Source organism: Polypterus senegalus, chromosome 7, assembly GCF_016835505.1.
Source record: "Polypterus senegalus isolate Bchr_013 chromosome 7, ASM1683550v1, whole genome shotgun sequence".
In the NCBI taxonomy this organism is placed as follows: domain Eukaryota; kingdom Metazoa; phylum Chordata; class Cladistia; order Polypteriformes; family Polypteridae; genus Polypterus; species Polypterus senegalus.
The window spans coordinates 164369833-164389855 of NC_053160.1; positions in this window are offsets into that span (position 1 = coordinate 164369833).

Below are 20023 nucleotides of genomic sequence, written 5' to 3' on the forward strand. Positions count from 1 at the left end.
TTAATAACAAAAAATGTGTTAACGCACGCTAAAATAATTGTTATATATTTATATAAATAGATTGATGTTGTAGTCAGTGAAACTTCTGGGATATTAATCTGGTCAGTTAAGTAGCACAGGGGGTTGTTAATCAGTTTCAGCTGCTTTGCTGTTAATGAAATTAACAACAGCTGCACTAGAGGGGCAACAATGAGATGACCCCAAAACAGGAATGGTTTAACAGGTGGAAGCCACTGACATTTTTCCCTCCTCATCTTTTCTGACTGTTTTCTTCACTAGTTTTGCATTTCGCTACAGTCAGTGTCACTACTGGTAGCATGAGGCGAAACCTGGACCCTACAGAGGTTGCACAGGAAATCCAACTTCTCCAGGATGGCACATCAATGTGTGTCATTGCCAGAAGGTTTGCAGTGTCTCCCAGCACTGTCTCAAGGGCATGGAGGAGATTCCAGGAGACAGGCAGTTAGTCTAGGAGAGCTGGACAGGACCATAGAAGGTCCTTAACCCATCAGCAGGACTGGTATCTGCTCCTTTGGACAAGGACAAACAGAATGAGCATTTCCAGAGCTCTACAAAATGACCTCCAGCAGGCCACTGGTGTGAATGTCTCTGACCAAACAATCAGAAACAGACTTCTTGAGGGTGGTCTGAGGGCCCAACGTCCTCTAGTGGGCCCTGTGCTCACAACCCAGCGCAGTGGAGCTCGATCGGCATTTACCATAGAATACCAGAATTGGCAGGTCCACCAATGGCACCCTGTGCTTTTCACAGATGAGAGCAGGTTCACCCTGAGCACATGTGACAGACGTTGAAGGGTCTGCAGAAGCCATGGAGAATGTTATGCTGTCTGTAACATCATTCGGCATGACCAGTTTGGTGGTGGGTCAGTGATGGTCTGGGGAGGCATATCCATGGAGGGACGCACAGACTTCTACAAGCTAGACAAAGACACCTTTACTGCCATTAGGTATCAGGATGAAATCCTTGGACCCATTGTCAGACCCTACGCTGGTGCAGTAGGTCCTGGTTTCCTCCTAATGCACGACAATGCCCGGCCTCATGTGGCAAGAGTATGCAGGCAGTACCTGGAGGATGAAGGAATTGAAACAATTGAATGGCCTTCACGATCCCCTGACTTAAACCCAATAGAACATCTGTGGGACATTATGTGTCGGTCCATTAGGCGCCAGGTTGCTCCTCAGACTGTACAACAGCTCAGGGATGCCCTCATACAGATCTGGGAGGAAATGCCACAAGACACCATCTGTCGTCTCATTAGGAGCATGCCCTGACGTTGTCAAGCATGCATACAAGCTCGTGGGGCCACACAAGATACTGAAAAGCATTTTGAGTAGCAGAAATTAAGTTTTTGAAAAATGGACTAGCCTGCCACATCTTCATTTCACTCTGATTTTAGGGTGTCTACACAATTGAGCCCTCTGTAGGCAGAAAACTTTTATTTCCATTAAAAGACTTGGCATCCTTTTGTTCCTAAGACATTGCCCTGTCGTTATTTGTATAGATATCCAACTTCATATTGAGATCTGATGTATCTAATGTGTTTCTTTAAAGTGTTCCTTTAATTTTTGTGAGCAGTATATATATATATATATATATATATATATATATATATATATATATATATATATATATATATATATATATATATATATATATATATATATATATATATATATATATATATATAATATCTTTCTATAGACTTAAGTACAAAAATTAAAATCCAGAATAAAAAGCTAAAAGGTTTAAACAGAGCAAGTCAAAACCAAAGGTCAAACAAACAAAAAATGCCAAAAGGATAGAAAGACCAAAGGGGAGCAGAAGAACACAAACCACAGTGAATAACACGGCAGGGGGGCCTGAGAAATATGCATGGGGTGAAAGTGTGTGGTGACAAATACACTAGGAAATGCATGCTGCTAGTAAACTCCCCCATTAGTTTTTTTTTTAACTGGAAAAATATTGTTTTTTATGAAAATAATATCACTGAAGTGAAAATATGTCGAAACAAAACACACAATATGAGGAGAAATACTACATACAAATGAAGAAAAAAAACAACGGAACCTTGTAAATAAAAGTTTATCTGAAATATTTCATTTATTGCACTACACTATGTGCAACGAGTCTAAGAGTGGCACCCGTCCATATGTCAGTAATACCCATTGCAGGTGATGATTATCTTGGTTTGGACTTAGAAGAGTGTGGTACAGCAAAAGATTTATATCACGCTCATGATAAAAAATTCTGACAATTTCACCACATATCTGTATAATTTGTTTCAATTTAATTCAGTTTATTTTTATATAGTTCATCACTCTGAATTGAGCTTTCTCTCCGTAAAGATGAATAAAGTGTCATTGTTGTTTTTTTCCCCTTACATGATCCTTCCCTCACCTCCTACCAGCTGTTAGCTGCATTCTTATGGCATCGATGTGCCATTTTTCTCTGCAGTACCAGATTAAGAGGCAGAGTCCTTTATACTCTCCTCTGTAATTAAAGTGGCAAGAGTTCAGTTTCAACTAGGCCTGCACAGAATGACAGGTTTGGACTGAACTTCATTTCATCAGAAATCTCTCAGAATTTAGCAGCAGAGGTTTATTATTCATCAGGCTGGAATGAGATTTCCACTGTTTGAAATAAGCCTTCCCCGTCCAGGACCCTCATGTGGCTTACTGCTTCTTGCTGATACAGCAAACCATGACCTGCACCACCAGAGTCAAAATCAGACCAATGAAAATCCCAGGACTGGAAGAGACTTTTCCATCAATTCAGGCCACTCAGAAAGACAACTTAAGGCCAGACATATGGAAGGTGTCAAGTAAGCAGCCCGAGAGTCCTGAAGGTTTACCTTGCTGCTCTACAATAAATACCTTCTGCACTTCGACAGGAAGGAGAATGAGCAGCAGTGTGCCCCTGGTCAACATGAACTCTTCCATTTATTACATGAGGAGCCCATTTATGAAAGCATCACCAGACCTAATTAGCACTGATTAAAATTTTAAGAAGTTCCCTTGAACATTTATTATAAGTTCATGTCACATTAGGTGAAGGTGCCTGGGCACTCTAACAGGCTGCCGAGTAGTTCAAGTAACATGGAGTGCTGTTAATGGGCTGTCACATTATGAAAGAGAAGAGAGAGGACGGGTGCAGGCTGGAATTTCAGCGAATTCTCTAAACATGTTGGTGTGTCTGCTCATGGAATAGCAGGAGTTAAATGTGTCTACAGGCTCGTGGCCACATTCCTGGCTAGAATGTCTTTCACTGAGATGGAATCTATTTCCTAAATGTGGAAGTGATGCCACAGATTACCTCCCAACAAATTATATTTTGTATTCAGTGGTGAGCTCTAAACAGAGGTGCCCACAGAAAATGGCATGTGGTTAAGCAAACTATACAGTAGGACTGGGTGTGACGTGCAAGTTCTCAAGTGAATGTGGCCTGTGTGCAGCCCGTTTCAAAACCCGACACGTACTCTTTGGTCAATTCTGAGGCCTTTTGCACTTTTCACATTTCAGGATTATCAGCCTGCATACACTGGGAGAGGCTGGGGTTTCAATGACAGATTACGCTTGGATTTATTCACATAGCAGTTGCTTTTATCCAAATCGACTTACAAAAGTGGTCAACGTAATTGAGCACGCATCAGTGTGGGGGGCTGTTCTGAAGCAAGTGCTACAGGAGATGGTTACAACGTTGACCCTCCAAGTGTGGAGCTCTAAACCAAAGAGAAAGCTAGCAGGAGCCTTGCATCAAGACCATTAACAAATAAGAAGATACTCACAGGACTACAGGGTCTTCAAACACTTCTTAAAGGAGGCAGTAGTTTGGATGGAGGTGGGCCACTCATTGCACCAGCTGGGAACTACACGTGAAAAGAGTTTTGGATGGAGATTTGATTCCACATAGAGGTGGTATCACCAGAACTGAGTGGGCAAGAAGGAGTGCAGGAGCTCACAGGTGTCTCTGTATAAAGAGGTGCTGACAGATCAAAATGAGTGCAGCTACTGGAAGCCCATGGAGTGACATGTGCCCACACTGATTGGCTGCACACAGGACATGCCGCTGCATTTTGAACCATTGGCAGCAGCTTGGTGACGCCTGCCGATGCTCCTGCCAATAGAGATTTAAAGCAGTCCAGCCATAATAAGACCTAATGTTCTGCTGCATACACCATTAGATACGACCTGAACTTGTAGATGTTATACAAAGGGAGTCTCCATCTATGCGGGACAACTGCAATGTGATCACTGAAGGATGGCTGGTGATCAATCAAGGAGCTCGGTCTTTGAGCTGGAGATGGTGTTCTTTCTTTCAAGTTATATTTATTATGATCTTTATAACTCCAGCAACAATGATAAGGCAGTTATGTCTCCATATTTCTACCACCAGTCGAGTCTTTACTGGGGACTGAACTGAACTGTCCTGCCTGTGGCTAAGTGTCCTGAACACCAGACCTCACTGCCACCTGTGAGAAGATGCTTTAGGTTTTCCCACTGAGCCTGAAGTTCACTCATTGGCCTTACTAGACCTTGGGGGGTGAGAATGTGCGTGAATCCTAATTCTGTCGATGATCCATCAGTTGGAAATGTCATAAAATACACTGACTGAGTAAATAAATAGGAACACCTGCTTATCCACACAGCAACAACTACATTTATCTGTAAAGCACACTTCCATACAATACAATACAGTTTATTTTTGTATAGCCCAAAATCACACAGGAAGTGCCGCAATGGGCATACAACCACTGGAGCTCCAAGTGCCTTACAAGGAGCTTTACAAGAAGTCAAATAGAAAGTTACAAGAAAAGGAAAAACAAGTAAGGTCAGAAGAAAAATGTAACAAAGAAAACAAACAAAGCCATATGATCTTATAAAATGTGGATAAATAATTAGTAGGAGAGTATTAGTTATCTAATTGGCCAATCATGTGGCAGCGCTGTGATGCATAAAACATGCAGATTCAGGTCAGCAGCTTCAGTTAATGTTCACATCAATCGCCAGGATCGAGTTACCCATCTTCCAACATGATACCACACCAGGTCACAAAACAAAAGTCATCTCAGACCACTTTCATGAACATGACAGTCAGTCCAGTGTTCTTCAGTGGCCTCCCCAGTCACCAGATCTGATTCCGTTCAGAACACCTTTGAGATGTTGGAGAACATGAGATTTGCCACTGACAAATTGCATGATACGGTCATGTCAACATGGAGCAGAGTCTCAAAGGAATGTTTCCAACATCTTGTGGAATCCCAGCCATGCAGGACTGAGGCTGTTTTGAGAACAAATGGAGATTCTGCACAATATTACTATAGCAGCCCTATATTTGTTCAGTGAATGTGTATTCTGTGGTAGGTTCAAACACGAAATACCCAACGATAACACATGCTTCTTCCTTTTGGTTACTTGGATATGCAGCATAAGCAGGACAACTCAGTGTTGATATGACCTAAAACTTTTACTAATTTTCATTGGGTGGGTAGGAGACTCTTTTGGGTGGTCGCTGCCCAGATGAAGCAACACCTTTGCTTCCATATCAAAGAACACACATAATGTTTCCTGCAGAGCTGCAATGTAACTTTCGCAGGTTTCTCTCTCTCTCCCTCTACGCATTTCATGAACTCAGCTTTTTTATTTTTTATTACAAACTCAGCAGGAGTCTCAAGTCCATCCTGGGAACACTTGGTGCAGAGTACATAGCAGCCCTGGATGGGACACCTGCCATTCCAGGGCACAGTCAAGATCACAGCCAATAACTCTCAAATCAACATCACTGAATGAAAATTGGAGCCCCCGGATTCGACAGGCTCGGCATCCAGCAAATAGTGTGGAGAACTTGACATTTGTCCATAAGAAATTACCTTTTTATGATTCCATTTTGGATCTACGCGGCACGAACTTATTTGGTTTAGTTTGTATTTTATTTTCATGAGAATACTGCTAATGTGGAGCTTGTGCGCATCAAGTAGCTGAGACCCCGCACTTCTCCCCAAAACCGAGATGTATGGACCTGCAGAGCCACAGCCCAATACGTCACCACATCACTGCACGTCTAGGCCAGCACTTTGGTAATAAACCTTTATAGGTCGTCACAAATAATATTGATTGCCATGCTAACCACACCAACCTTAACTTTTATTTATCCTACACGCTAACCACACCAAACCCTAACCTTAACTTCCGTCCTAGACCTGCAGTTATAGTAGCCCTGCGGTGACGTAGGTGCTCTGGCTCTGCACTTGGATATTACTGGGCCAAAAGCCGTCCGGAATATCGCGAGAATGGAGCGAAGTGGGAGGACGAGTGCGAAGATATCCGACAATTTCCATGTGCGGCAATGAAACGCTAAAGTGGGCTTAAGCTGCGGGTTTGCAATATTTACTCGGTTAAGTTATTCTGACAAGAAGGAGAGACAGCGTGTGAACAAGCTCCCCGTGGATATTAGTGGGCCAGTATCTGCTCCACAGACTGCTGCCGACTGCCCCTCGGCTCAGCGGGCCGACGTTTGGAGGACGAGACACGCGGCTCATTGAGCCCGTTAGTCGGTGCCAATGAAAGTCACCCCAGCCGGCGTGCGAGACAGAATGACTTACAGCGCTCCTAACACACCGTGAGCGTCCGTTAGATCTGTTACGTCGCACAGCACAGTCGACATAGTTTCCATTACAGACGTGTCGCAAGCGATTAAACAAACAATACTTTCACATTTATTTTAAAACCTGATAGAGCGAAGTAAGGCGTGAGGTGAATGTTGTGTGTCGCATGTGACAAGTGCGCCCCCTTGTGGCGACAGCGCAGCACAGCGAGGTAGGTGAAGATTTTAGGCAGGTTTATTTGAATTGAAATTTAATGAAGTTAACAATAAGAAACGGGTACCTCTAAAATAAAAATAGGCAGGGATAACGTGAATCTGTCTTCAAATACAGGCTCTAATGCCATTGCCATCAAATTCATTGACTCGCTTTCTTTGTTGTTTGTGCCTCAATACGATTCAAATTTTAGATAAACACTTCTAAGTGTAAAATTAAGATTGTTCCAGTTTGAGCTCTCTTATCTAATTGTCAAAAATCCAAATGAGAGTTTCAGGGGGCAGGGCCTTTTCTGAAAGCACTTGGGTACAAGACGGAATGTCCATACAGGCATACACCCACCCGGCCAAATCTCCAGTGTAAAATGGACACCTGAAGGTGCTCATGGAGCTTCTCTTTCAATATGTGCACTTTTAGGGAGTCTCCCACTCCAGCCAGTTTGGAATTGCTCAGTTTAACTAACCTGCCTGTCTTTGAAGAGGTGGGAGATCCTGCAGGCACCTCGCAGACGACCTCACAGGATTAGAGCCCAGGGTGCCAGGTCTGTGAGCAGGTGGTGCCAGCCATTGCCCCAGCATGCCACCCAAATCCAGATGGTGGTTTCTTTGTTTGGTACAGTGCTCATAAAAAATAATCACACGTGTGGAAGTGTTTGCATTTCATTATTATTATACAACACTGAATCGCAGAGGATTTCATTTGGCTTTTTTGACACAGATTATCAATGCTGTATGGCACAACAGAGTGCAGGTACAGTGAACAAATATCAGTTAGACTACAAGAATAAATTATACTAATTACTAAATACAGAAGTGGTACACATGTAAATAAATGCACATTTCATAAAACACACAAAGAACAAGGTGGAACTGATTAAACATAAATGGAAACCATCAACATCTATCCATTAATTAATTGATAAATTATGACCAATTGGCAATGGAGGAGAGAAACACCCCTGAATGTAAAAGTTACAACAGATCTCTGCAATGTGGGCTAAACAAGTTCTAAATATAAAACACAAAAGTATTCAGCTCCAGTATTTAGTGGGCACCCCTTCGGCAGCCATGACAGCCTTGGGTTTGTGTGCACAGACGTCTCTCTGTCAGCTTCGCACATCTTCTTACTGCCGTTTTATAGAACTGCTCAGTCGTGGTTAGGGTGTCATGGAGGTGGTGAGTGAACTGCCTTTGTCACAAATCAGCCACAAATCCTCGACTGAAGTGAGATCTGGACACTTGCTCGGCCAGTTCAGGACTCTCACACTGTAGTTTTGAAGCCATTCCTGTGTAGCTCTGACTTTATGCTTGATGTCGTTTGTCTTGCTAAAATCACATCTTCTCCCAAGGTGCAGGTTTCTCGCAGACGGCAGTGAGTTTTGGTTACTCTGTATTTTGCCGTGTTTATTTTGCCCTCACAAGCCTTCCAGGGCCTGCTGCAGAAAAGCATCGCCACAGCCTGACACGGCCACCATCCTGCTCCTTTAGATAACATGTGCTGTTCAAACATGGTGTTTAGTCCGATGGCCAAACAGACCATAGAAACTTCTTCCAGCTGACTTCAGAGTCTTCCACATACCTTCTTACAAACTCTAGCCAGGATACTGTGCACATTTCTTTATAAGTGGCTTTCTCTATGCCATTCCTTGTGACTGGTGAAGCACCCGAGTAGTAGTCATGGTCTGCACTCTCCTGCAAAACTGAGCCACTGTAGCTTGTAACTCCTTCACGGTTCTCATGGGTCTCTTGATGGCGTCCCACCCTCGTCTTCTCCTCACACAATCACTCAGTTTTTGTGTACAGCCTGCTCTAGCAGATTTACAGCTGTGCCATTGTTCTTCCATGTCCTAATGACTGATCAACTTGATTTCAAGGGGTATTCAGTGACTTGGACATTTTCTTGTCTCCATCCCCTGACATGTGCTTTTCATGGAGGTCCTTCTTTTGTTGACTGAAACCCCAGACAGGTGGTCTACACTGAACTAATTCTGGGACTTTTAAATCCAATTGGCTGCACCAGTGAGAATTTAGAGCTGTCATATTGAAAGACTGTTTAATGGAATCTTGGAAAATGAGAAGATGCCTGAGGAGTGGAGAAGAAGTGTACTGGTGCCGATATTTAAGAATAAGGGGGATGTGCAGGACTGTAGTAACTACAGGGGGATAAAATTAATGAGCCACAGCATGAAGTTATGGGAAAGAGTAGTGGAAGCTAGGTTAAGAAGTGAGGTGATGATTAGTGAGCAGCAGTATGGTTTCATGCCAAGAAAGAGCACCACAGATGCAATGTTTGTTGGATGTTGATGGAGAAGTTTAGAGAAGGCCAGAAGGCGTTGCATTGCGTCTTTGTGGACCCGGAGAAAGCATATGACAGGGTGCCTCGAGAGGAGCTGTGGTATTGTATGGGGAAATCAGGAGTGGCAGAGAAGTACGTAAGAGTTGTACAAGATATGTAGGAGGGAAGTGTGACTGTGGTGAGGTCTGCAGTAGGAGTGATGGATGCATTCAAGATGGAGAAGGGATTACATCAGGTATCGGCTCGGAGCCCTTTCTTATTTGCATTGGTGATGGGCAGGTTGACAGACGAGATTAGACTGGAATTCCCATGGACTATGATGTTTGCTGATGACATTGTGATCTGTAGCGATAGTAGGGAGCAGGTTGAGGAGACCCTGGAGAGGTGGAGATATGCTCTAGAGAGAAGAGGAATGAAGGTAAGTACGAACAAGACAAAATACATGTGTGTAAATGAGAGGGTGGTTAGTGGAATGGTGAGGATGTAAGGAGTAGACTTGGCGAAGGTGGATGAGTTTAAATACTTGGGATCAACAGTACAGAGTAATGGGGATTGTGGAAGAGAGATGAAGAAGAGAGTGCAGGCAGGGTGGAGAAGAGTGTCAGGAGTGATTTGTGACAGATGGGTATCAGCAAGAGTGAAAGGGAAGGTCTACAGGACGGTAGTGAGACCAGCTATGTTATATGGGCTGGAGACGGTGGCACTGACCAAAAAGCAGGAGACAGAGCTGGAGGTGGCAGAGTTAAAGATGTTAAGATTTGCATTGGGCGTGACGAGGATGGACAGGATTAGAAATGAGGAAATTAGAGGGTCAGCTCAAGTTGGACGGTTGGGAGACAAAGTCAGAGAGGCAAGACTGCGTTGGTTTGGACATGTGCAGAGGAGAGATGCTGAGTATATTGGGAGAAGGATGCTATGGATAGAGCTACCAGGGAAGAGGAAAAGAGGAAGACCTAAGAGAAGGTTTATGGATGTGGTGAGAGAGGACATGCAGGCGATGGGTGTAACAGAACAAGATGCAGAGGACATAAAGATACGGAAGAAGATGATCTGCTGTGGCGACCCCTAACGGGAGCAGCCGAAAGAAGAAGAAGATATTAAAATGGGGAATATTTATGTGATTGATTATTTTGTATTTTATATTTGTAATGAATTTAGACCACTTTTCAGAGATCTGTTTCCACTTTGACATTAAAGAGTCTTTTCTGTTGGTTAGTGTCAAATAAGCCAAATTAAAAAACACACTGTGATTCAATGCTGTAAAAGAATAAAATGAGAAAACCTCTAAGGAGGTAGACTATGTACAGTATTATTTGAATCTTACCAGTAGAGAATTCTCCTAATCCAAATCAATGATGTTTGTGAAGATGGCCAGGAGAAGAGTGGAACTGGCATCAAGCACCAACCTGGCAGGGCTGCAGGTCCATTGCTGTGAATGTTCGCTCAGATGTCCACTCACATCCATTTTATTTTGAGTCGCCATATTTTGGGTGTGAGAGGAAAACCGGAGTACTTCTGGTCAAAAACATGGAGACCAGGGGAAAAGGCAGACTCCACACATTATCTGACCCTGGAGCTGTAAGTAAAGTCAGTGAACGTGTATTTAGATACAGCAGCACATTTAAAACAACTGGAGTTGACCAAAGTGCTGAACAGATTAAAAATAAAACACATGTGAAAACAGAGTATCCATAGCCAGCCAAGATAGATAGACAATATCAGAATATAAAATATGATCAAAACACACCACCAGAGGCATCAGCAATAACATTTATGAATAGGGGATATACAAAGTGGGGTTATGTAGTACAGCTTTAAAAACTTGAACAGATGAAAGAGATCTAAAGTCCAAGGGCAATGAAATTCATGACTTGAGTGCTATAAGTGCACCTTTTGATTTCCGTCTGGAGTGTGGAGCCCCAAGCAGATGTTGGTCAGATGACCTCAGTGATCTACCAGGACAGACCAGGGGTTTGGCTGTGGGGCACATTATAAACAAACAATGAGACCAAAAACAGGACTCGGTAATCCACAGGAAGCCAATGACGAGAAGCCAGGACTGGTGTAATGTGGTCTCTTTTCTTTTTATCTATGAGCAGCTTAGCTGCACCAGTCTGGGCCCGTGGCAAACTAGCTAAAGACGTTAGACTTAAACCAGTATAGAGAGAGAGACGGATAATAATTGAATGGTGAGGTAACAAAGGCATGGATAACCATCTCCAAGTTATTAAAAGTAAACAACGACTTTATTATGGAGATCGTTCGGGCTGTTACCACAGAGCTGACTTGCATATCAAATTTGAGGTCAGTGTCAAAAATGACACCCCGATTTTTAGTATGTGGTTTGACAAACAGTGAGAGCTGACCAGAGTCATTTGAATTCAGGTCAAGACATCAAGTGGAACGACTGACAACAGCCTCTCTTTGCTTATCGTTTAATTGTAGGCAGCATTGCTGACCACGAGTACCACTCTGTGTTTTTGATTTGATAAATTGGCACATATTCATATATGCTTATTCATTTACACACCATTTTAAACTTAATACGCACACAGGTCTCCTAATCACGCTATGCATTATTTTCTAGGAATGCCAGTATCTCTGCTGATTTTCTTTGAAGGCACCCATCTAAAGTAAATCCATGTGTGCAAACGGATATGGCAGACCCCATAGAACGCCCTGGAGTGACTCGAAGGGCAGGAAATATCAAAGCTTGGGTTGTGCTGTCTTACTGAGGGCATGGAGCTCAGCCGCCTGCAAGAAAGGACTCGGCCAGTCCATCATTATTACTAATTCACTGAAGAGAGACACTTCGCTAAGTCACTTCTGACTTTTCTCTTTCCACTGGCCATTTGTTACTTTTCAGTTTGTGTTAAAGCTCTGTCATGTCTCTTGGCTGTTAAACATTGAAGAGTTGAAGGTCGTCTGTTTCTCTCCTTAGAGCTCCCTCTGCAAAATGAGATTTGACATTGAGATGCATATGGCAGCGCATGAAGTGCCCTTAAGATGCGCCATCACCCTTTTATTACAAGGGTCTCTAAATCCTGTGGTCAGGCTGGCTGGTTGCTCAGGGATATTCGTCGTCTTTATGTCTTTTATTATCATTGCACTTAGGTGGTCTTACTTGTGTATACGCTGCATAGAATGGTGAAGGTCGTCATAGCGGTTAGTGCGGCTGCCTCTCATCTTCAGAGATGTGGTTGAATTCCTAAACCAGTCATACTAAGCGTGGAGTTTGCCCGTTCTTTGGGTTTTCTCCCGCAGTGCACATTGTGTGTGAGAGTGTGCTCCATGATGGAGGAGCGTCCAGTCTGTGATTTATTCGTCAATCCTACCCATTGCTGCCTCAAAAGACTCAGATTCCACTGTGTTGGAATGGAAAGAATTAGAAAATAGGTGGATTGATAATGTGGTGAAACCGCAGGTCCTCTGACACCATTCTGATGTTGGAATGGATTCCAGTTCTTACAGTTCTCTCCATAACGGGCCAGTTGAGAAGGTCCAGGCACTACAGAATAACTCAAGAGCCGACATTGCAAGCGTGCTGGTCTTTTGGTTCTATGGTGGAAACACCTGAACAGCTGATCCATTTGTTCATTTCACAAACCCACCTTTAGCAGTTCACGATTGCAGCAAACCTTTCCAGGTAATAATAGACAAGACACATGACAGGAGTTGCAGTTAAGGTTCACAGCAAATACCAGAAGGGGGACAAAATGTATCTCAGTGATTTGGACCGTGGCATGACTGTTGGTGCCAGATGGGCTGGTTTGAGTTATTCTGTCACTGCTGATCTCCGGGGATTTTCATGCTTAACAGTTTCTCATGTTTACTCAGAATGGTGCAAAACAAAAACAAATCGATGTGGATGGAAATACCTCATTGATGATGGAGGTCAGAGGTGAATGGCCAGACTGGTTTGAGATGAAAGAAAGGCTGTGATAACACAGTGGTGAACAGACTAGCATCTCCGAATGAACAACACGTCAGGCCCTGGGGTAGATGGGCTACAACAGCAGAAGACCACCTTAGGTTCCACTCCTGTCAGCCAAGAACAGAACACCAAGGCTGCACTGGGCACAGGCTCACCAGAACTGGACAGCTGAAGAATGGAAAAACGTAGCCTGGTCTGACGAATCTCAAGTTCTGCGGAGGCACACAGATGGTAGGGTCAGAATTTGGTGCCAACAGCAGGAATCCATACACCCAGCCTGCTTGTGCAGGCTGGTGGTGGTGTAATGGTTTAGGGAATGTTATCTTGGCATGCTTTGGGCCCATTAATACCAATCAATCATCACTTGAATGCCACTGCTTATTTGAATATTGTAGCTGACCATGCGGATCCATTCATGGCCAAAATGTACCCACCTTGTAATGGCACCCTTTTACAAAGCTAGCTGGCATGATGAACATGACAGGAGTTCAGTGTTCTTTAGCTGCCTTGCCACTCGTTGGATCGGATCCCAACAGAACAACTTTGGGATGTCGACAACAGGAGGTTCACAGGAGGGATGTGCAGCTGGCAAACTGCGTGATGCAATCATGTCAACATGGACCAGAATCTCAGGAATGTTTGCAACATCTTGTGAAATTCAGGCCATGAAGAACTGAGGCTCCGGTGAGAGAAAAAAAAGAAGGTGGCCCCGGCCAGTATTAGTAGAGCGCTCCTAATAATATGGTCACTGAGTGTGCATTTAATTCAAATTCGATACGATTTCAATAGCATCTTTGGTGACGCACACACAGCCCCAGTCTGCTTTTGTATACAACTTCAATAATCTAAAATACACGTGAGATCCAGTGTCTAGTGATCTTGTCAATTTATCCTTACAGATGCAGAGGGATAATGGAGTTGGTCGTGTTCAACGCCCACAGAAATGAGGGATGGAAGAGAGCCCAGAATAGGGTAACCAAACGCATGGGGCCCTAAGTCAGTGGCGAGGGGGAAGAAAACTTACTGAGACTGGCGTCCATCTGGCATGATTCCCAACCCCCCTTAGCATTGTTGAGCCCCGGGGTCTTGACAGTAACGATTGTTTGTTGCTGGGTTCAATGGACATCAAGGGCACCAGTCGTGCGGCCAGCTGGGTTGGAGACAAGGTAAGGAGTGAGCGACTCACAAGCAGTGCAGAGGAGGCTGATTCACCTGAGGAAGGGGGCAGAGGTCCACAGATCTCATTGTATATAGTTGCAATTATTGATTGTTATTTAACTGCTTAATATTAAAGAGTGTATAGATTTATTCATCTATTTACCTATTTATTTATTTAAAGACCTTATGTAAAAAGCCAAATTTCCCCCTGGGGACAAGTAAAGTTCTCTCTCGGTATCTCTCCATTATATAATGCTTTTCATATCTAATGGTGAGATGCGACTGGGCCTAAGAAGTCCTGACCGTTGCTATCACTGTTGCCTCTGGTGAGAGATGTTTCCATCTTTAAAGCTGTTTAAATATTTCTTGAGATCGTTCAAACAGCGATTTTGAAAGTTACGTTAATACAAGTCTTTTTATTTACGTATCTTTTTGTTTTTTCATTTTCTATGAAGTGCAGTTTTTTTTTTTTTTAATATTATAATATGCAATTTGTATTTATTTTTAATACCATGTTCATCTTATATTTATTTGCATTGCATTTACTTTTTCATTTATTTATGGCTTATGTTGCTTAATAGTTAACCCAGCCCTAGTCTCCACCCTCATATATGAGGGACGTTCAAAAAGTATCCGCACTTTTATATTTTCGTTGGAAACGGTGAAGGAGGGAGGAGTTGTAATTGGGCATTAAAAAGTTGGTACGACGCTGGGGAAATTACATCGCAAACGAAGGTGATTATGTAAAAAAGTGATGTCATTTGTTTTTGAAACTCTTAATAGAGTTAAAAAAAAAGTGAGGAAACTTTTTTGAACGTCCCTCATGTATATGTATTTGTTTTATGTCTGCTCGCATCTCTATAAAACGTTTTGTTTTAAATCCAGCGAATGTAACGCAGCGTTGCATTGATGCGCACACCCAGCGCCGATCTGACGTCCTCGATCTCTTTACTTCTCGTCTGAATTCGGATCCTTAATCGGACAGATCAGTGCGATAACAGACGGACTGTTTCACTTTGAATAGGAGTTTGACTTTGGTAAGAAATGAATGCTAACGTGTCAACTTTACACAAAAGACCCTCACACCGGAGACGAAGGTGTTATACTACGTATCTCACGTTACGTTACATATTTAACCCTAATTATTAAAAGAAAAAGTTCGATTTGATACCAGTGGTAAAGTGACGAGCTGAAACGTTTGCTGTAATACCGGAATTCATTTGGCCCCCACCATCACTCGTCCCTAAACGGCTTCACTGAAGGCAACCCAAAATGAAGAAGCGACAATCAAACAGCGCTAACCGATCAGCGGCAGCCTTCCTTCCGATGAGATCTGATTTGAGGCGCGGTTACTTCTTACTTTCCTGTAGCTCAATAAAACGATTTAGTGCCAGCTGAGCACAGGCATTACCCCCGGCGGTGGATTCGTACACGCAGGAAGCCGCTCGGGCCGTTTTATCAGTGCGGCCCAAAGTCAGCAGGTGACCTGGGCGAACGTTTAACGGCCCGGGGATTGAGGAGAGGAGTCCTAAAACAGGAGGAGATGTTTGAATGAACACCTTGGGCTGTCGGAAGGTGGCCGATGGGACACAAAATGACGGCTTGGGCAGATAGTCGCGATGAGGTCGCAGGGCTTTATTTTTGTTATTTTTTCTCCCTTGGCTCGTTCGTCCCTGTCATTAGTTTTAAATGAACGGCTTATTTCGATCCTTTCACCCCTTTCGGTTCTTTATTAAAGATTGCAGTGACCCCTGGTGGAGCTTCCTTTCAACAAGTGATTTAAAAGAAGAAGAAAAAAAAAACTAACTGGGCATTTAAATTCACTTTGTAAAGTCAATTATGGGATTCAAATCAAGCGAAGAGCCTCAGAAATAACGTTAGGATGAACTCGGACGCTATTCTCCCCATCTTCTAAGTGTTGTCGCACCCTGCACAAAAATAATACAGCTGCATTTCTGTTTTCCTTACCTTACCATTTTAGTGGAAATTAGAATCGTTTGTCCAAGTTGAGCCTAAAAGTATAGACATCTAGTCCATGATGGACGAGCTACACATCAGCGAAGGCACCTCCTGACAGGAATAATGGAAGGCCTGTTCTTGAAGCCACACTCTTAACTGCTGACTCCTTAAGGACACTTAACTTTCACATAAGCTTTCCTCTGTTGAACCTGTGCTTGACAAAGAAGCAATTAATTATATGAAGAGTTTCTTGTGCATGAAATTGGTCCTTGGGGCTTTGAAAAGACCCCTAACGTGGAAAAACCACACATCTTTAATGTATAGAAGGCTAGCTAGCAGGATACGGAGAGATGAAGAAAACCTGAACTGAGCCAGTGTGATTGTATGAAACAAGAGTCCTTCTCAAATCAGGAACTCAGGCTCAGGAACTCAGCCTGTTATGGATCTAAATAAATAAACCATCTTTCCAGAACTTTCATGCTGGTGGTCCTTTTAAGGTCTCCTGTGGCAGGGATCTTCACTTAGATTCATGGAGGGCTGCAGTGGTTTTCATTCCAACCAGCTCCCTAATTAGAAGGTAGCCCTAACTCATAATGAAGTTAGGTATTTAACTCTATATCTTCTTAGTGCTTTCATTCATCCAAAAGTGAATCTCGATTGCATTGTGGAGTTTACTTTTCAGAGCACATCATCCATACACTTTGTGGACTGGAACAGATTTGCATTTCACGATCCCCCCCTCTTCGTTCTCATTTATTTATAAGCAATTTATTAACACAGATATGTCATGATGCCCATTCTCCATTGCAAATGGAACCAAGTTAGCTACATGGCTGGCAGTTTCTTTACTGTTTGAATGTTGTTGTTAATTGATGTCTTGTTAAGGAAACAAGCAACAGTTAAAACCTAAATGCGGCCATTTAAAACTGAAATAGGCAAGCATAAAAAGTGATTTAGCTAAAATTAAGCCCCATAAACACGTTGCTTCAGCAGTAAATACATGGGTTCTAATTAAGAAATTGTTTGAGGTGAAAACCTGCAGCCTCTGCCGCCCCCCAGAACCCCAAGTGAAGATCACTGCCCTCCAATGTAATGTTAATGTGTTCTGAGTGAATGACGGCATCAGGAAGCCACAGAGGTAAACACCCAATTCTCTTTATCAGCAAATGCTGTCCTCACTTAGGAAACTGATGGGAATGAAAACCTGCAGCCACCGCGGCCCCCCAGGACCCTGAGTGCTGATCCCTGTGGTGTGGCACCCTTAATTCTAAATTAGCACATTGGAGCCTTTATGTGCTGCAGGTTTTCTACTAGTTGATTTATAGGACGGTGGGCAGCCGCTCGGTGTAATTTGATGCCCATCTTCTGGGTTTGATGGCTGCTACTCCCAGCACAGGGCGAAGACAAAAAGCTGGTTAGCTTAGGGGGCCTGTAAGTGAAGAAAAGCAAACCGATGGTTAGTGAGGAATGAAATGATTCCTGCAAGTTGAATTTTCAACAAAATTCCGTATTGCTTCATTAAAATATCTGTGAAATACTTAGCATTTCGCATCCAGCTATTTTTATATTGTTGACTCAGGAAGAAAGGCATTTAGTTCTTGTCTGGGTGTATTTTCACTCATTAATTTCACAAGTGTCTGCCTGTCATTTAGTGTGTAATAATGTTCTCTAGTGAGAGAAAAGAGAAATCACTGGAATTTTGCATCTCTTTAGTTAGGATAAGACCGTCGGCAGGTAAAGGCAGGGCAGGCAGCTTTGGCAACAGCGATTCTTTTGGGAATGGAAAAGGTGCTATATAAATAATAATAATAATAATAATCATATTACTAGGGGGCTCTGATCGCTCCCCCCGTGGGCGGATGCTGGGTGCCTGTTATCTCGTGGCTGAGCCGCTCCGTTAGAGAATGCGATTGTATTTAAAGAGATGGTATATAGAAGAGTATGCCGGGCGCAGGAAGAAGACGGGTTGGTCCTTAGTTATTATAGAAAGAAAATCAGTTACTTGAGTGTTTCACTACAGCTGTCTATTTTAAATACCAATGAATAATAAAAACGTAGTAAAAAGTAAATAAAAAAAACACCTCGTCAAAAACAATATTATGAATTATTTGATCCTCTAACTTACATTCTGTACACGTTGCTTTTTTGCATTTTTGCTCACATATTTTTCAGGATATTTTTCTCTTTCTCATTTATTGGACGACTCTCTTTGTTCTTGATTTTTATTATATGTAGTTCTTTTTTTTAACGTTCATTATCAAGTCTTGCCACTGTTTTTCTATCGTATTCTGAAGTTCAACGTTCCTGAAGAGATAATTTGCTTTTCTGCCTTGCCACTTATTATAAGCGACTGCGCTGATGAGTGAGTTAGCAGCACTGAGAGTGTCATGGGGTGGGACGGAGAGAGGGTGTGTGCAGTAGGAGTAATGATTGGGCGAGCGGCGTGGAGGGGCGTGGTCAAAGCTGAATATAATACAGACACGGTGGAAACTATTTTGAAATAATGGACGTTATTATTATTCATTTAGAGAAAACAGTAGTGTGCATAATGGTGTGTTTTAGTGTGTCTTCATATGGAAAATATGGAGCCTGTCACATTTTTAAAAAACACACCATACTCCTCTACATTAATGCGAACGAGTGGAATAAAGAGATTTCTTTATACCTCTATGGTACAGACTACCTGCATAAAATAACACAGAAGTATAAGCATGACTTTAGGGAGCTCTATTCCTTGTTTTTTGCCAATAGGAAATGCTTTAAAAATTCTTTAGTGAGTTTTGTGTTTCACAATTGGAAAATTGGCTGCAAAGCTAATTTTGGTGTCAGTTTTCTGAATGTAAACTTGTCTGTTTCGCTCATCACTACTGATGACCAGTAACACCAATGGCTTCAACATTGATATCAAAGTCAATGGCCAGACACCTAATGGTCTCTGCTGATGGCTCAAAGCCTGCCTGGCCAGGACAGCAGCACTCACGTGACTCAAGTCCATCTGGAATGAGAAGAGCATCACCCTTAGTCCTAAAACGAGTCAGATGCATTCCCTTTCTCATGACAATTTACTTGCAGGCATGGAAACATGGACCCTCATAGCTGAGCTGCAGATAAGAGTTCAAGCCATGGAAATGAGGCACAATCTGAAGAGCTTGAATATTTCACACACCAGAATGTCACAAATAAGAAAATCCACACAGGCCTTTGGAATTCACAATCTGTTCGCTGTTATCAAACAATAGAAACTGATATGGTATGGGAACATCTCCAGATCATCACGCCTACCAAAGACCATCTTACAAGACCCAGTGCCAGGAAGGAGGAAGCAATGCTGCCAGCTGAAGAAATGGGAGTGTAACATCAAAGTGTGGACGGGCCTGCGCCTCAGAGACTGCCAAGTAGTGATGATGAACAGGCAGAGGTGGTGAGGAGAAGAGAGGAGTCATGAGGACATTACCAGTGGGGCCCCAACAAACCCCCCCATGGGTTAAGGAACATGGGACCTGTCATGTGACTCTAACATCTTGCTTGGTAGGTCAGCTCAGGAGTTCAGAGGTCACCAGCCTCTTGTCTGCTCATACGACCTTTCACGCTCCCCATTTTCCTGAATTTATAAGCCATGCCTGTCTCATATTTTCCAGTAAAGCCCTCCTTTAAATTTTATATTTTTTGTTTACTGAAGGAAGAAATGTAGGATTTAAAAAAAAATCAATGCAGTATTTTTACACTAATGGAAGTGGGAATAACGGAAGAATAATTCTTCAGCAGCTACCATGAGTTTGTAATGAAAATAAATATTCATTGCGAGAATTTAACCTTTCTTATAGTAAATCTTGAGTTAAAAA